A 13,968-nucleotide genomic window follows, 5' to 3' on the forward strand; every position below is an offset into this window, starting at 1 on the left:
AAATTAGTTAAGAAATTTGGAGCGGCTCTTTTTTCCTATGTCTTCCATTAAACCTGCTTTTGCTATGTTTGTCTGGGAGATTAATATTTCTGGGGGCACGATGACTTGTAAGTCTTTTATGGAGCCAAGCATACTGTTGCCATTTGACTAATTAAAAAAAGCAGGCATCTAAATTATTCCTTTTTATAGTTATGGAAAAATTATGAGGGGCGTTTACAAATGTAAAGTGGCAGATATCAAATCCCCTTGTTTACAGCATTAAAAACAAACTGTTCCAATGAGAACTCGCTCCTACATGGGAATGCTACCAGGAGCTACATACATTTCAGCCATAGAGTCATCTTCTGTTGTTAGGTACACTGAACGCTGCAGTGAAACTGCTCTTGTGTTGGAGAAGTACCTGTCCTTTATTAGCCTCATCAGGCTAACCTTGCCGCACTGAATTCAGGGGAGCTTTGCCATTGCCTCCACTGACACTAGAATTTTACCTTTAGTCAAGAGCCTGAATATGAAACACGTTGAGCTCCCACATTTTCAGCAAAGTAAATGAGACCTGAAAGTACTTAGTACCTTCTCTACATTATGCACATCCCATTTTTAGACAGTCTGCTGACGGCTGCTTCAGGCTAATTTACCAGGCTTCCTGATAAGATAAATTAGCATAGGTGTAACTCCTCTCCGTGAGAATTAAGCTGCTTCTAACATTTAGACTGAACAGGTTTGGTTCTTTACAGTGTATTGAACTGGGGCCAACATACTTTTAATGTGCAACTCTCCTGACTCCCATGAGCAAGTTGGAAGAGTATATTCTGTGGCAATGAAGAACAGAAAATCTGTATATCTGAGAGAGATTTAGCACCCATCTGCCTGAAAGTTTCTCCAAATTATACTATAGGTTTTTGTTGTTGGGGTTTTTTGGGGGGGTTGGTTTTTGTTTGTTTGTTTGTTTGTTTTTAAAAACCACTTCCTATCACGGTCCTGGAATAAAGGACTCACTCAGGACATCACAGAACATCAAACATCACAGAAATTAAAACAAAAACATTTCTAATCAGAATGGCCTGACTTTATTCCTCCTATGACTCCACTGCAGTTCAGTAAGTTTTTTGTATTTATTCTTTCCCTCTTTTGGAAGGAAGACAGTGAAAATAGCTGCATTTAAAGAAACTTCAGGCTCATAAGACAGCTTTCTATTCTGAAGAATTCAGAGGTTTTGTGGTTTGTTTTTTTTTTAATCGAAATCAGAGACACGAGATCTGATTTGTATTGGTTAAATTCCAATTTATTCCTCTTGCCTAATGTTTCCTCCTGGCTGGCCCTGCATCTTCAGCCATGTGTAGCCAAGAGGAATCACCAGGCATGGGGACGTTAGTGGAATTTAAACTGACTAAATCTGGGCCTTGGTGCCTTCATTTTGTGACTTTTTTTTTTTTATATCCTTGAAATGCTTGACAGAGGCGTAAGAGCTCATGGACCGAGATCTAGATTATTATTTGAATAGCAAAAGATGAAACAGAATATTCTGAAACATAAATGAATTTGCACATGAACTCAAAGCTGAATTTATCCAGCAGAAATTTCTCTGTAGGACTTAATGGACACCAGAAAGAATGAAAAATAGTGGGATTAAAAAAAAGATAAAAAAAAAAAAGAATCATACTTACTGGAGCTGTGGACATTCTCAGGATAATTAGTTACATATGTTTTGGTTGTGCCCTAGGGTAAAATAAGTTCTGGGATGAGGTAATAAATAAATTAAATGTGGTTTTGGAAATAGTTATCCCTAACTACCCAAAATGTCCACTGCTAGATGAATTTGGATGCAGCTGACTTTGGAAATCTGAAAGGACCACAGAAACAACTTTTATAAGAGCAACAATACTGCAAAGAAGACACCGCAAAAACTGAAGTCAGCACAATCTTGAATGCTGCTGATTGATGCACTGAGCTAATCTAATTGATACATTTTGAAAAGGTTTGTTTGAATAAGCTAGGTAATTTGGAAATGAGGTATATAATAATGTACCCCCTCATAAAGTCATCAATTATTATAGCACCAACTGAAATACTAGCTGCATCTTTTGTTCACGTGGATGAATTCTATAAATACTGAATTGCCACCACCCTTTTTTTTTTTTTCTTTTTCACTTTTTAGAGTGGAAAATGTAAATACAGCCTAGCTTCACTTATCATGTCACATGTTCATTTACTACTGTTACTCAGTCTTGCTTGCAGTACCTCTAGAGCAAACTTTTTTTAACTGTTATGGGTCAGATCCAGGCTAGATCCTGTCCTGCCCCTGTGATGAAATACAGAGCCTGCTAGACACAGCCACTCTGAGAAGACAGATTTTAAGTAAGTCCTTGACTAATCACTAGGCTTGTACTTAGGGCTAATTTCCATTTTCAGTGGAAAAGACAGATTTCAAGGATTTGACAACGTGCTGGGGCTTTATTTGGTCTTGTAGGGGCAAGGAGCTATCAGTAAATTTACCCAAGTCTCCTGAGGTTTTGGTAAATTGCATAATTTCCTTCTCACAACATGGCTGATTAGCCTCACAACTTGTTCATCAAATTTTCCAGAGGACTTCATACAGATCTCACCATTTTAATCGTATTCTTGGGTTGGACAACAAAATACTAATACTTAGTCTACAGGATCTAACTCATTTCTACATGTCTTTGCTGTGAAGTCAGCTATTCAGTTGTTTGACTCCATTTTAGCTCTTCTCATTCCTCCTTCATTAGATGCAGGATGATTCTGGGCTGGCAGCTCCATAAGAAGAGCCTCCAAAGTAAGAAGGATTCTCCCAGGAATCAGCAAGTCCAGAATCTGGTGTATGTTGCCGGTGCCTCTTTAGCATTTTATTAAACAAATCGACAAATCAAGGCCAGGCCAGCTCACCACTCCTTCCCCTCTGTGCCAGTTTAAGCTTCAGCCCGGTCAGAGACAATGGAAAATTCAAATTAGTCCGACATCCAAAGGATTCTACTCAAGGCCTAGACTTTCGTCTCGTTAGTCAGGAGTTCCCTAGTCTTTGGATTCTTCCATCAGTAAATATTAAGAACTTAGCAAAAAGAGAAGAACAAAAATTAACTTCCAATTCTGTCTTCCTGTTCTCCCACTTTTTTCCATTAGAATAAAGATGTAGATGTTTTTCACTTCTCTTTTTAACTTTGAGGAAAATAAAGGGATGCTAGCATTTCACACCTTTAAACCATTCTCAAGTGCTAAGGAGTAAAGGGAGATCCCAGAAATCCCCTATTTAAAAAAAAAAAAAAAAATCTGGAATGTTATAAACTGCTTTTTCTCATCCTGAAATATTCAAAACAACTACAAGACTGTAAAAAAAAAAAAAATTAAACCATTTTCTTAAAGGAATTATTTCCAGAAAGGTACTGGAATATTCCAGCTAGCCCTGTCAAGGATTTAAGTCTTCAGATTGCCACTGCCTTATCGCCTACATCTAGATGTTCCCTCTTTCCCCATTATGCTGGTCTAAATAATTTGCTCAGTCCCTGCTCTCTAAGACACAGCCATGCGTCTTGTTCTTAGAAATCCACATGTGAAATTATGCACAACCACCAACTGCCCATCACAAGAAGCTATAGGACAACATCAGTTCCATTTCTGCTTTTCTTAATTTTAAAGAAAATTAAGAAAGTGCTAAATTTACCAAGTTCTCCATACTTGATAAATACCTGAAAATAATGCAATTTCATCACTGGCCGGCAACGGATCTAGTCTTTTAATCTATCTCATGCCTTAGGTGACTATCAGCAGAAGAATTTTTCAGATGGACAATGGCCAGGTCTTCAGTCCCCTGCCATTAATATAGTCACTTGTATTAGAGAAGAAGCTCTGAACACCTACCCCATGAAGTTAGCAGAAATTTACTCTCATTTCAGCATCTGTATATACCTATACAAGGCCACTAACAGAATCCAGCTGAAGTATTTTATTCCACAGTCAGGTCCTCACTCATCTGGGTAACTCACATTGAAAGCTGGAACCTCTCTTCTCTTTAAATAAACTGAGATGTCTAAGAAATGAAAGGAGTACCCAAGCAACATAAGAAATTAGGTATTTAACAGAAATCTTGAAGGCAAGAAGTAACTCTACAGGCAAAAGATATGGAAATGCTCAGAACAAATTTAGGGCCATCAAAATAACAAAAGAAGAGATGATTATTGCTGTACAAGACTAGCAGAGGTAGACTGAGCAGAGACAAAAGACCTGTTTCAAATAAGGAGCTTAATCAATCTTTGTTTGGCTACTTACCTCATCTGAAAACTGTTTCAGCTGTGGTAGGATTTTACTTCAGACTGACTAACTCTAACCACAGCTTCTCCCCTCTTCTTGTCATGAAATCAAACACTACAATTTTACCTACATTATTTACCAAGGTTAGTCAAACCTCATGAACACACACCCAAAAGAGGAGAAAGAGAAGATGGGATTTGTGGCTAGCTGATAAGAACATATTTCTGATGCTAATTATCAACAACTGATAGGAACACCCTCACAGATTAGGAATCCAGTGTTGAATCATTTCTTACCAACGTGTTTTTCTCCTCCTTAAGAATACAGGTTACAGCTGGGAAATATTGTTCACTTTATTAAAATTATTATTATTATTACCAAAGCTTCTGATGCAAATCTGATAGTTTGCAAGTTCTAGCTTCATTTCCCTTGTGCCTGTGTAGCAAACACTTTATTAGTCAGCTCTCTAGCAGAGCTTGCAAGGAACAGGGACTCCCCCAGCACTGCCTCTGAGCAACAACATAGCACGAAAAAGTTGCTCCAGGACCCAAATTCTTTCCCCAACCTTGCTTACATGCACTGGACACGCATGCAATCGTGCTGTTAATCCTTTAAGCACTGACCATTATTTGCTTATTTGGTATTTGTTCCATGTACCTCCTGACTACTCCTCTTGCCATGTCTCTTTGCTGAAAGCCTCACTTTTCAAGCCTCCCAAGCCTCTAACCGCTTTTCCTTTTTTCACTGGTCCCCTATTCCTATATATTCAAGTATCCGTGCCAAGACTTCTGCAAGCAGGTAACTAATGAATCAAAGAGGGAGAAATTGTCCACTTAACATCACTCAGATTGGATGCCTCACTGCCGAGTTCCTCAGGTTTTTTTCCTAGATGTGAAATTATTTGGGGTGACTAACAGATTTTTAAAATCTGTATGAATATTCACTTTGGGCATGAAAGCTAATACAGAACGCTTGTGCAAGCACCTTAGACCTAATTTACGTGGACCGTCATCTTACTGTAGAGAATACCAGGTGAGTGTTTATTAACACAGCCGGAACTTCTGAAGAAAAAGCTGTGTTCATTTTCTATTAGGAAGGTTCCCTTCAGGAGATCTTCTGATGCTTTTGTCCAGAATCAGGCTTACAGTAATACCCATACCTAAATCCACATCCCACTAAATACCTTCAGAATGACCTTTACCTGAAAGCAGTATTAAGAAAATTCATCATATTCAAAGGAGAACAAGGACTGCACCTACCTCAGAAGGCTACAGATCAGCGGGTGCGCATGAAAGTAATCTGGGAAATACTGCTGATTGCCTGTCCTCTTCCTGTGTGGTTGGAGTACCACACCTTCCCAGAGTGCCTGAAGTTGACCACTGTTCCTAGTGGATTTTCCTCCAAAAGTAATGGGCCTTAGCCAGTCCCTAACAAAGCTGAACACCCTCTCCCCACAACCTCCCAGCAAAGTATGTGAGCAAAAGAAAAACTGGAGAGAAAACAAACAATGATGCGGGGCAACAAATGAAAGAAAGGGAGAGACTTCACTGTCATAGGTTAGAAATGAAAAAACTGTGTTTGGAGATGGAAGGAGACAACAAACAGAGGACCCTTCCAAGGGTCGCTGAAACCAACCAAGGAGCTGGTGGATGCTGTGCAGCAGTGCTCTGCCCAGAGACATGACAGATGAGAGAATGAAAATCGGCTCAAGTCCCTCCTGAGGCTGTGACAGAGCAGCTGAAGCGCAGCAGAGGAAACTGATGGGGAGGTGTCCTACGGCCTGGTGGGTCTTGGGTTGAGGCGTATAAATAAAAAGGCAAGGGGAAAACTGAAACCAAAACCTGATTAAGAGGTTTTGAAGGAGCCTTAAGAGGGACTGCCACGTGGTGAACTCTATATGCTTGTACATCGTGGTCTTCCAGTTGCCACAGAAAGGACATGTGTCAAGGGACCCACACAAGTTGCACAGTAGCCCATGTCCTTATTATACAAGCACTTCCACATAATATCAAAGATACAGGCTAAATCTAAAAAAGTTGTATGCGCAACTGTATTTTCTCAACTCAATTTAGCAACACGTTCTGTCCAAAGCCATTGAAAATCATCTTTTAATAGCAGTCACCGCCTATGTTCTACCAGCCTATTTCTGAAACATATTCAAGGTTGTTACAGAAATATGAGGTATTGTGGGTAAGGTAACCTGGACTCTGCACATAAGTGGGCAGTCACAAAACACACATTAACCATAGTTGGTGACTAGGGTTAGGTTAGAGTTAAGCAGTTTTCTACAGGATTGCACTTTACAATGGTAGGAGGGAAATAATCTTAATCACATAAGTAGAACAAGTACCACTGATTCACTTCTTGCCATAAGGGTATGTCAGTGCTTGTAGACCTTGCTCCAAAAGCCTGTGTTCTGAGCAGCAGCAATTTGCAGTAACATGACTGGTAGGAATTAAGTAAATTAGGATTCATAACTACTAGATATAGGGCTATGCATTGCATCATTCTTAATGTATTAAAAGCTAATAATCATCTTGATTTTTTACGATATCAAATGCAGGGCTTTAGCACAACTCATACTTGTTTTTTTTGGCAAGCAGAGAGCTCTGCTGCTGTAGTTGCACCACCAGGCTGGCATTCAAGAGATGTAGGGTTAGCCACACATTTCCTGTGTGACTTCGTATAAATTGCTTAATCTCTGTTTCTCAACTCCTCATCCATGAAACAGAATTATTTCCTTGTGCCACAGCAATGTGTATTAAAACACATGTATTAATGAGCAGGTACAATGGTGACACAAACTATATAAAACGGCACTTAGGAAAATGTCAGTATTAATCGAAACTAACAGTGAAAGTTCTCTGTATTCACACCTGTAATTTATTCCTAACTTAAGACCACTCTACTATTTCTGCAGACCTATGCCAATAGCCCACTGGTAATTTTTTTATTTTTCTGCTTAATTCCCTGGAGAACATTGCAAAAATACTGTGTTTATCTAGACAGTATTCTATCAGAATAATGTTTTTACTATTTCTTTCAACATGCTGTGGCTAAAATACATGAAAAAAATTCAGAGTAGAAGATCATCAAAAACTATTTACATGAGAAAGGAAGTATCATACGAGGAAATAATCCCACAAAACTGTCTCCTTCAACAATTTTTGCCAGTGATAAAAGTATTATTGAATATTTGTCCAATGTGAAATTCAGGTGTGTTAGAGATGAAAATGTAGGTAATGTGATAGGTAGAAAAAACGCAAATAGATTTAGCAATGCCTACTTTAGGACCTTTGATTAAAAAATGCTCTGGTTACGTCTTGAATATATTGGAGCCACCATTTTCATGGCAGGTAAGGGAAATGGGGAGGCGAAGAGCGAGGGATGATGTAAGATTGCACAATTGCTCCACGTGGAGTGAATCTGCTCTAGCGCTGAGGAACCCTTTGAGGAAGCTGGGAAAAGGAGAAGGGTGTGGCTGGTGAAACCGTGTGTCTCAGAGCCATAACCACATGTTTAAAATAGCGTTGAAAAAATACACTCTGGACCATCTTTGTTGTTTTTTCGTGCAGTAAGCTTTCTACACAACTCCTTTAAAACAAGCATGCATACAGAAGGAAAAATAGGAGCCATCAGCGGTGTAAAGCATGTCCTTAATTTCCACACTCCTCTCAGTTCTAGGCAAGAAGGAGCTCCCAAAGCCAAGACTCTATGTAGTTATTGTCTAACTGAAGAATCCTCTCTAGTGATGCACAGTGACAGAAACTGTTTATTATTGATTCCATAGAAAAATGAAAGAAAAACAGGGAAAATGCTCATTCTCATTCATAATAAAAAGAAACGTGTGGGCTTATGCATCATGAATATAGATAGGTCACAGTCAGGAGGAACATAGTATTCTGGTAAAATGAGTTTCCACTTTATTTTTATTGAAGAAGAATATTTCATTTAGGCAGGGCAAGAGATTTTTCAATGCTAAAGAAAGCCATGCAACTAAAAGCAGTAGCTTCGCTGAAGGTCTCTTTCTAACCAGTTATTTAAAGGGAGGGGAAGTAGACATGGAACTACCACAATCACAGCTACTGTTTGAATTTGACAAAATGCTTCAGGGGACAGTAAAATGACAGAATGAAAACAAAAGAGATCCTCAAAGTGATCCATCTCAAAGCAGGTCAAAAGGCCTTTATGTCACTTCATGCTAGCCCCTATTTCAAAATGGTTCAGAAAGCCCTTTCCAGAGGGCAGCAGCCCCACACCTAGTAGGCTGAGGCAGTTCTGAGTAGCCATGCAAGAAGCTTCTTTTCTACTTGTGTAGCTGCTTCTTTTTTTGTTTCGATTTAAACTGAGGGGTGATACCAAAGCATGTACCCTGACATGACACTGGGATTTGAGGTTTTCATTGTATGAAGTCAATGCAGTTTTTGATTAGTTACTAAGATAGAAGGAGTCCTGAATAAACAGGTACAAGGCAGTGCATCAAACAACCAAAAGATATTTTCATGCTGTGTCTCAATGTTGTAGATCTTTCTGTAGTGGATATGGTATTTACATCCTTAAACTTGCTAGGAGAGGGCCTGTCTGAGTCCTCTCACTGAGGTCTCACAGACTATGAATCATTTAAATTCTTGACTGGACTCATCAGCCTTATTGCAGATATTTGCTCTCTCCTGAATGCTGGCTCAGGGTGATATAAGCAGGTTGTTCCCTGAAAAGCTGCTCTTTTGTCAAGGTCTGTAAGCAAAATTTACAGAATCAGAGAATCAGTCACAGAATGAGGTTTGAAGGGAGCTCCGGATGTCATCTGGTCCAACCCCCCTGCTCAAGTAGGACCACCTAGGGCCAGTTGCCCAGGACCATGTCCAGGCAGCTTTTGAATATCTCCAAGGATGGAAACTCCACACCCTCTCTGGGAAACCTGTGCCAGTGCTTGGTCACCCTCACAGTGAAATAGTATTTCCTCACATACAGAGGGTTTGTGATTGTTTGTGCCTGTTGCCTCTAGTCCTGTCACTGGGCACCACTGAAAAGAGTCTGGCTCCATCCTCTTTGCACCTTCCATTCAGATATTTATATACATTGATGAGATTTCCCTGAGCCTTCTCTTCTCCATGCTGAACAGTCCCAGCTCTTTCAGCCTTTCCTCATAGGAGAGATGCTCCAGTCCCTTCATCAAATTAATGGTCCTCCACTGGACTCTCTCCCCAGTAGAGGTTTTACAATAAATCTCCTCATAATTGGCCAAGCTGAGGAAGGACTGTATTTATTTCTTGCTTGCCAAGAAAGAAGCATTGGCCAACACCAGCCTTGTCTAAGAAAGTGTCATAACTTTCTTCTTCTAACATATGGCGCTCTCTCAATCTCCTGCCTTCTAGCTTTGCACACTCTGGGGTCTTTTGTAGAGGAAAAATGAGCTAATTTCAGAGCTGAATGGACTTCATTATGATCAAATAAGCTTTTCTGAACTTTCAAATATTTTGGCGAACTTAACTTGGCTAATTGACCTTGCTTTCATCTGAGGCACTGGCATCCCGCACAGCAGCAGGGGTAGGTCCCAGTTTTGCCCTCCCATGCAGGGGTGGCTTGTGATGCCTGCCTGCTGTGCCGTGCCAGGGGACACGCACAGAGAGGCACCTTCCAACCCTGCTCTTCCCACTTGCAGCACAAACACCTGCGGCTCTGCCACTCGCTGCCCAGGGTTCGCAGGCACCATAAGTGTGCGGCTGTTTGAGATCTTCTCTGTTGTCAGATATCCACTCCCTTTCACCCCTGAGGAAAAGGTAGCAGGTCAGGTCCAGCCTCTTCCTCTGACTGTCCTGGGCCACATCTCTACACCACCATGAGGAACAGCGCAGCATACTCCAGGTGAGAGTCAAGCAAGTGGGCAGGACCAGGTCTGGGCAGTTACTACTTCGGATCCCCAAAGCAGTTCTGCTGCATTTGTACATTGTTAGGTTGAAGCTATTAAGCAGAGGTTTCAGTTGGAGTTGTGAAAGACTGTGATAAGCTCCTGGAAAAAATGTAAAATCTCCTTCACGTGAGGTTTATAATGACAAGTTAAAAATGACCTGTCAGGAAGATGTATGGATACCTGATCCTGCATCAGTGCTGGGCAGTTTCAGGTCCAAATTTTTTCCACCCTGCCATTTCTACAATACCTACCTAAGAGCTTCCTATCTCCACTAGGAATCAGTCCTTAGGTTGAAATTCTCCAGTCTCAGCTTCCTTACTGCACAGCCATGCATAGGCCCGTTGAACCTGAATAAAATCACTTCCAGCACTAGTGCTTGTAGTTACTTCTGACTCATCTCATATGGGCAGCACACGTCAGGATGGCACCATGCCCCCAGGCTCATGCAGCAATCCCAGCGCACCACCACCACCTCAGTGATGCTGCTTGAGCCTACACTCTCCTTCTCATACAGAGAATGACCTTAAAGAGACCATTTCACCCCTCTTGCACCTGTTTCACATTTGCCTTGATTTATTGATCACAGATCCAAGTGCAGGAAGGAAATATTTTCATACTACTTTGTAATCTTTTCATGTCACCTTGTAAGTTTCTATGTGTATTGATGTGTTATTACAGAAAACATAGCTCTTGTTGGGGAGCTCACAACTACTTCTGGCCTGGTAATCAGGTAAGAATATTGCAGGAGGGAGAGTCTACCAGATGCTCCAGAATACTTCGAAGATTGATTGCAAATATTTTTTTTGTTTAGATTGACCTGACTTTAGATTAATTAGAACTGCAGTTAATAAACAGTGAATGACTTTATGCTGAATGTTGCTGCCAGTTACTTCATTTAACTGTGCTCACAGTGAGAGTATTAAAAAAGATCTTATGGGAATCATTACATTCCCTCACTGTGAAAGGATTTCTTCTTGTTTATCTTATATACTCTTACTGCCAGTTCAGGCATTCAGCTTTTAAAAAGTTCCCCATCACTTTCTTGGCCTGACACTGCCAATTCTCAACCACTGTCACCACCCTATTACCAAAAATGTGTACACAGGCTGCCATTCAGATCTTTAGAACGCTGCCTTTTTATTAGTTAGCTGTAATATTACAGTTACTACTACAATACTATTGCAGTAGTCCCAGTGTCTACCATGATAGTAACATTTCTGATATGCAAATACCAATAAAGCAATATCACAGCCTGAAGTGGTTACAGCATTTCCTATGATCCCCTGGTTAGGACCCAAACCTTGGAGCAATGATATCTATATTCTCACACTCATGCCCCCTCTGCTCTCTTGGGCCTGTCTTCAAACATTTGCGTCCTTCAGTTTCGTCATTTGTGAAACAGAGACAATGACACCTTTGTATACCTTCTTTATAATGTTTGTGAAAAGCTTTGAAATACCGAGTTTAAAAGACACTAGCAAAACCCAAAGTAAAGTTAGGAGGCTCTAAATGGCCTGGTGACAGGGGAAGAAAAAACCCAGACTGTAGGCATGATAAAAGATTAGAAACAAAAGCTGTCTAAAACAGTCTTGCCACCCAGCATTCACCAGGCTTTTGTTTAGCTGTCCCAGAGTCGTGCCCAGGGTAGTTGGACTCTGGGAAACCCGAGCCCATCCTGCCCATACTCCAGCCTGGCCAGCTGTAAGCCAGCTGTGGTCTGCAAGCTAGGTCACCATGTCCAAGCTGAGATACCCTGTGTTAGCATGATCACGCACCTTTCAGGTCAGAGCTTGGCCATATTAAGTTATCTCAAAGGACTCTTGGACTGTCTACACCAGCACAAATACACCTGGCCATATTCAGTATATTCCCTATCTCCAGGCAGGTGTGGTTATTGTTAAACCTCTCACTGTAATAATTTTGCATCTCACAAATACTAGGCCCCTATTTACCTCTGTTCACAAACTCGTTTCCCCACAGTCCTTGTTCTTTAGGAAAGGGAGTTACATGTTGCTGCATCAGAAGGGACTCATGGATTCTCAACAGAGCTGACAAAAATGCATTTTGCCTCCCTGAGGATCAGAGGTCTGACTATTTCTGCTATTGGAGGGGAGGGCAAAAGGCAGAGTTAGGACAAAGACTGGGAGGAGAGCCCTCATTACTCATCCTGCCATTGGAAGAGGCCCTAAGCTCAACAACTCCTGCCCTCTTGCTCATCTCTGCTGAAGACCACAATGGCAAGCCAAGGAGCAGAACCTCTAACAGACCAAGCAGGCTGCAGAGCCTTTTTGCTGCCACTAGACATCTGCTGCCGTTGATAATGCTCTGCTCTGCCTATGCCAGCAGCTGGCTCCGACTGAAGCCTACCTCTACAAACAGCACTATCCACCTCCAGTGCCCCCCCCAGCTCTCGCCGTGAGTGTGGGCCCTGGAGGCACTGGCAGCCATGGCTGCGGGCGTACAGGAGCTGCTGTTGTCCTTGTGGTCTAAACCTTTGTCTCTGATAGGACTTAATGCCAACTTCATCTGAGAAGAGTTTTAGAAGATCTGTGCAAGCAATTAGAGGATGAACCACCTCCAAGGCAACTTTCTCTCTAACCCTTATTAGTAGTTAGAGGTTGGCCGCAAAGCAAGTAGCTTTACATTCTCAGACTTGCAGACACCATTATGATGGACACCCCGACAGGAGCCAATTCAAAACAGATACACGGCACTTCAGTAACATGGGTTTGCGTGAGGTACTAGCGCTGCAACTCTGTACTGGATTGACATGGCTTTATCTTTTCTAAGCGCTGGTCTTTAAGAGATTAAAAAAGAATTTTTTTTAATCTAAAGCCAAAATAACTTGATTTTGACAAGATTTTAAATTGCCCTGAAACCAAAACCAGACAATCTACGAACATTTAGAAATGAAATCTGTTATGAAAAGTCATTTATGTTTAGGGGGTTTGAAAATATTATTATTGACATCCCATGCAGTAGTGTAGCAATGCTGTCTCACAGGACATGTAATGTTGTACAATACCTTCAATATTCTATGAGCTGATTCTCATGTTTTATTTTATATATGGACAGCTGTGTCTTAGTCAAGGCAGAAGCTCTTATTTTATGGATTGGGAGGTCTTCTGTTTGTACTGTGACACATTTTTTACAGAATATTTCAACAGAATTTCCATTCCACAGGAAGTTTCAGACTGTTTTCATTCTGAAGGAGAGCAATTTGCAAAGTGACAATATTTTCCATGACATGGAAATCCCAGCTTTTAACTCCTTGCCCCAAAGCAAGGAACTGTGTGGGTGACTCCTTCCATCTCACTCCCAGCTCCAATGCCAATCCTGTCACTTCCTGCATTACTTACTGTTGCTTTTCAGCTCAGGATTTATGTCTCCAAGGTTAGCAGGTATGATTCTGAGTACAGGGCTAGGAGGAAGATTTCATGAAATGAGCATGCCATTTTTTTAGAGGTGACTCTCTTCAGATCAGAATGACACTCTAAAGCTAAAGTCACAGCCCCCGATTAAATATATATTGTGCGTGACCAAGCCCTGCATTTTCCAGGTCATAATAGTTATTATGACCTGGTCTTGAAGGGAGTTGGGTTCCGAGTCGTACAACTATCTTGCAGATTCTTTTATTTGCATGAACAGCTTCATCTGTAATCATACATGTACCGTATGCAAAGTCCTGTTTGCAATTCACATAAATTATTAATTCACAGCTTAAGCTGCACATTTCCTCTATTAGTCACATTTCTTAGAGGCTTCTCATTACTGCAGCATATGGAAGTCCTCTT

Source organism: Pygoscelis adeliae, unplaced genomic scaffold, assembly GCF_000699105.1.
Source record: "Pygoscelis adeliae isolate BGI_AS28 unplaced genomic scaffold, ASM69910v1 Scaffold243, whole genome shotgun sequence".
Lineage (NCBI taxonomy): Eukaryota > Metazoa > Chordata > Aves > Sphenisciformes > Spheniscidae > Pygoscelis > Pygoscelis adeliae.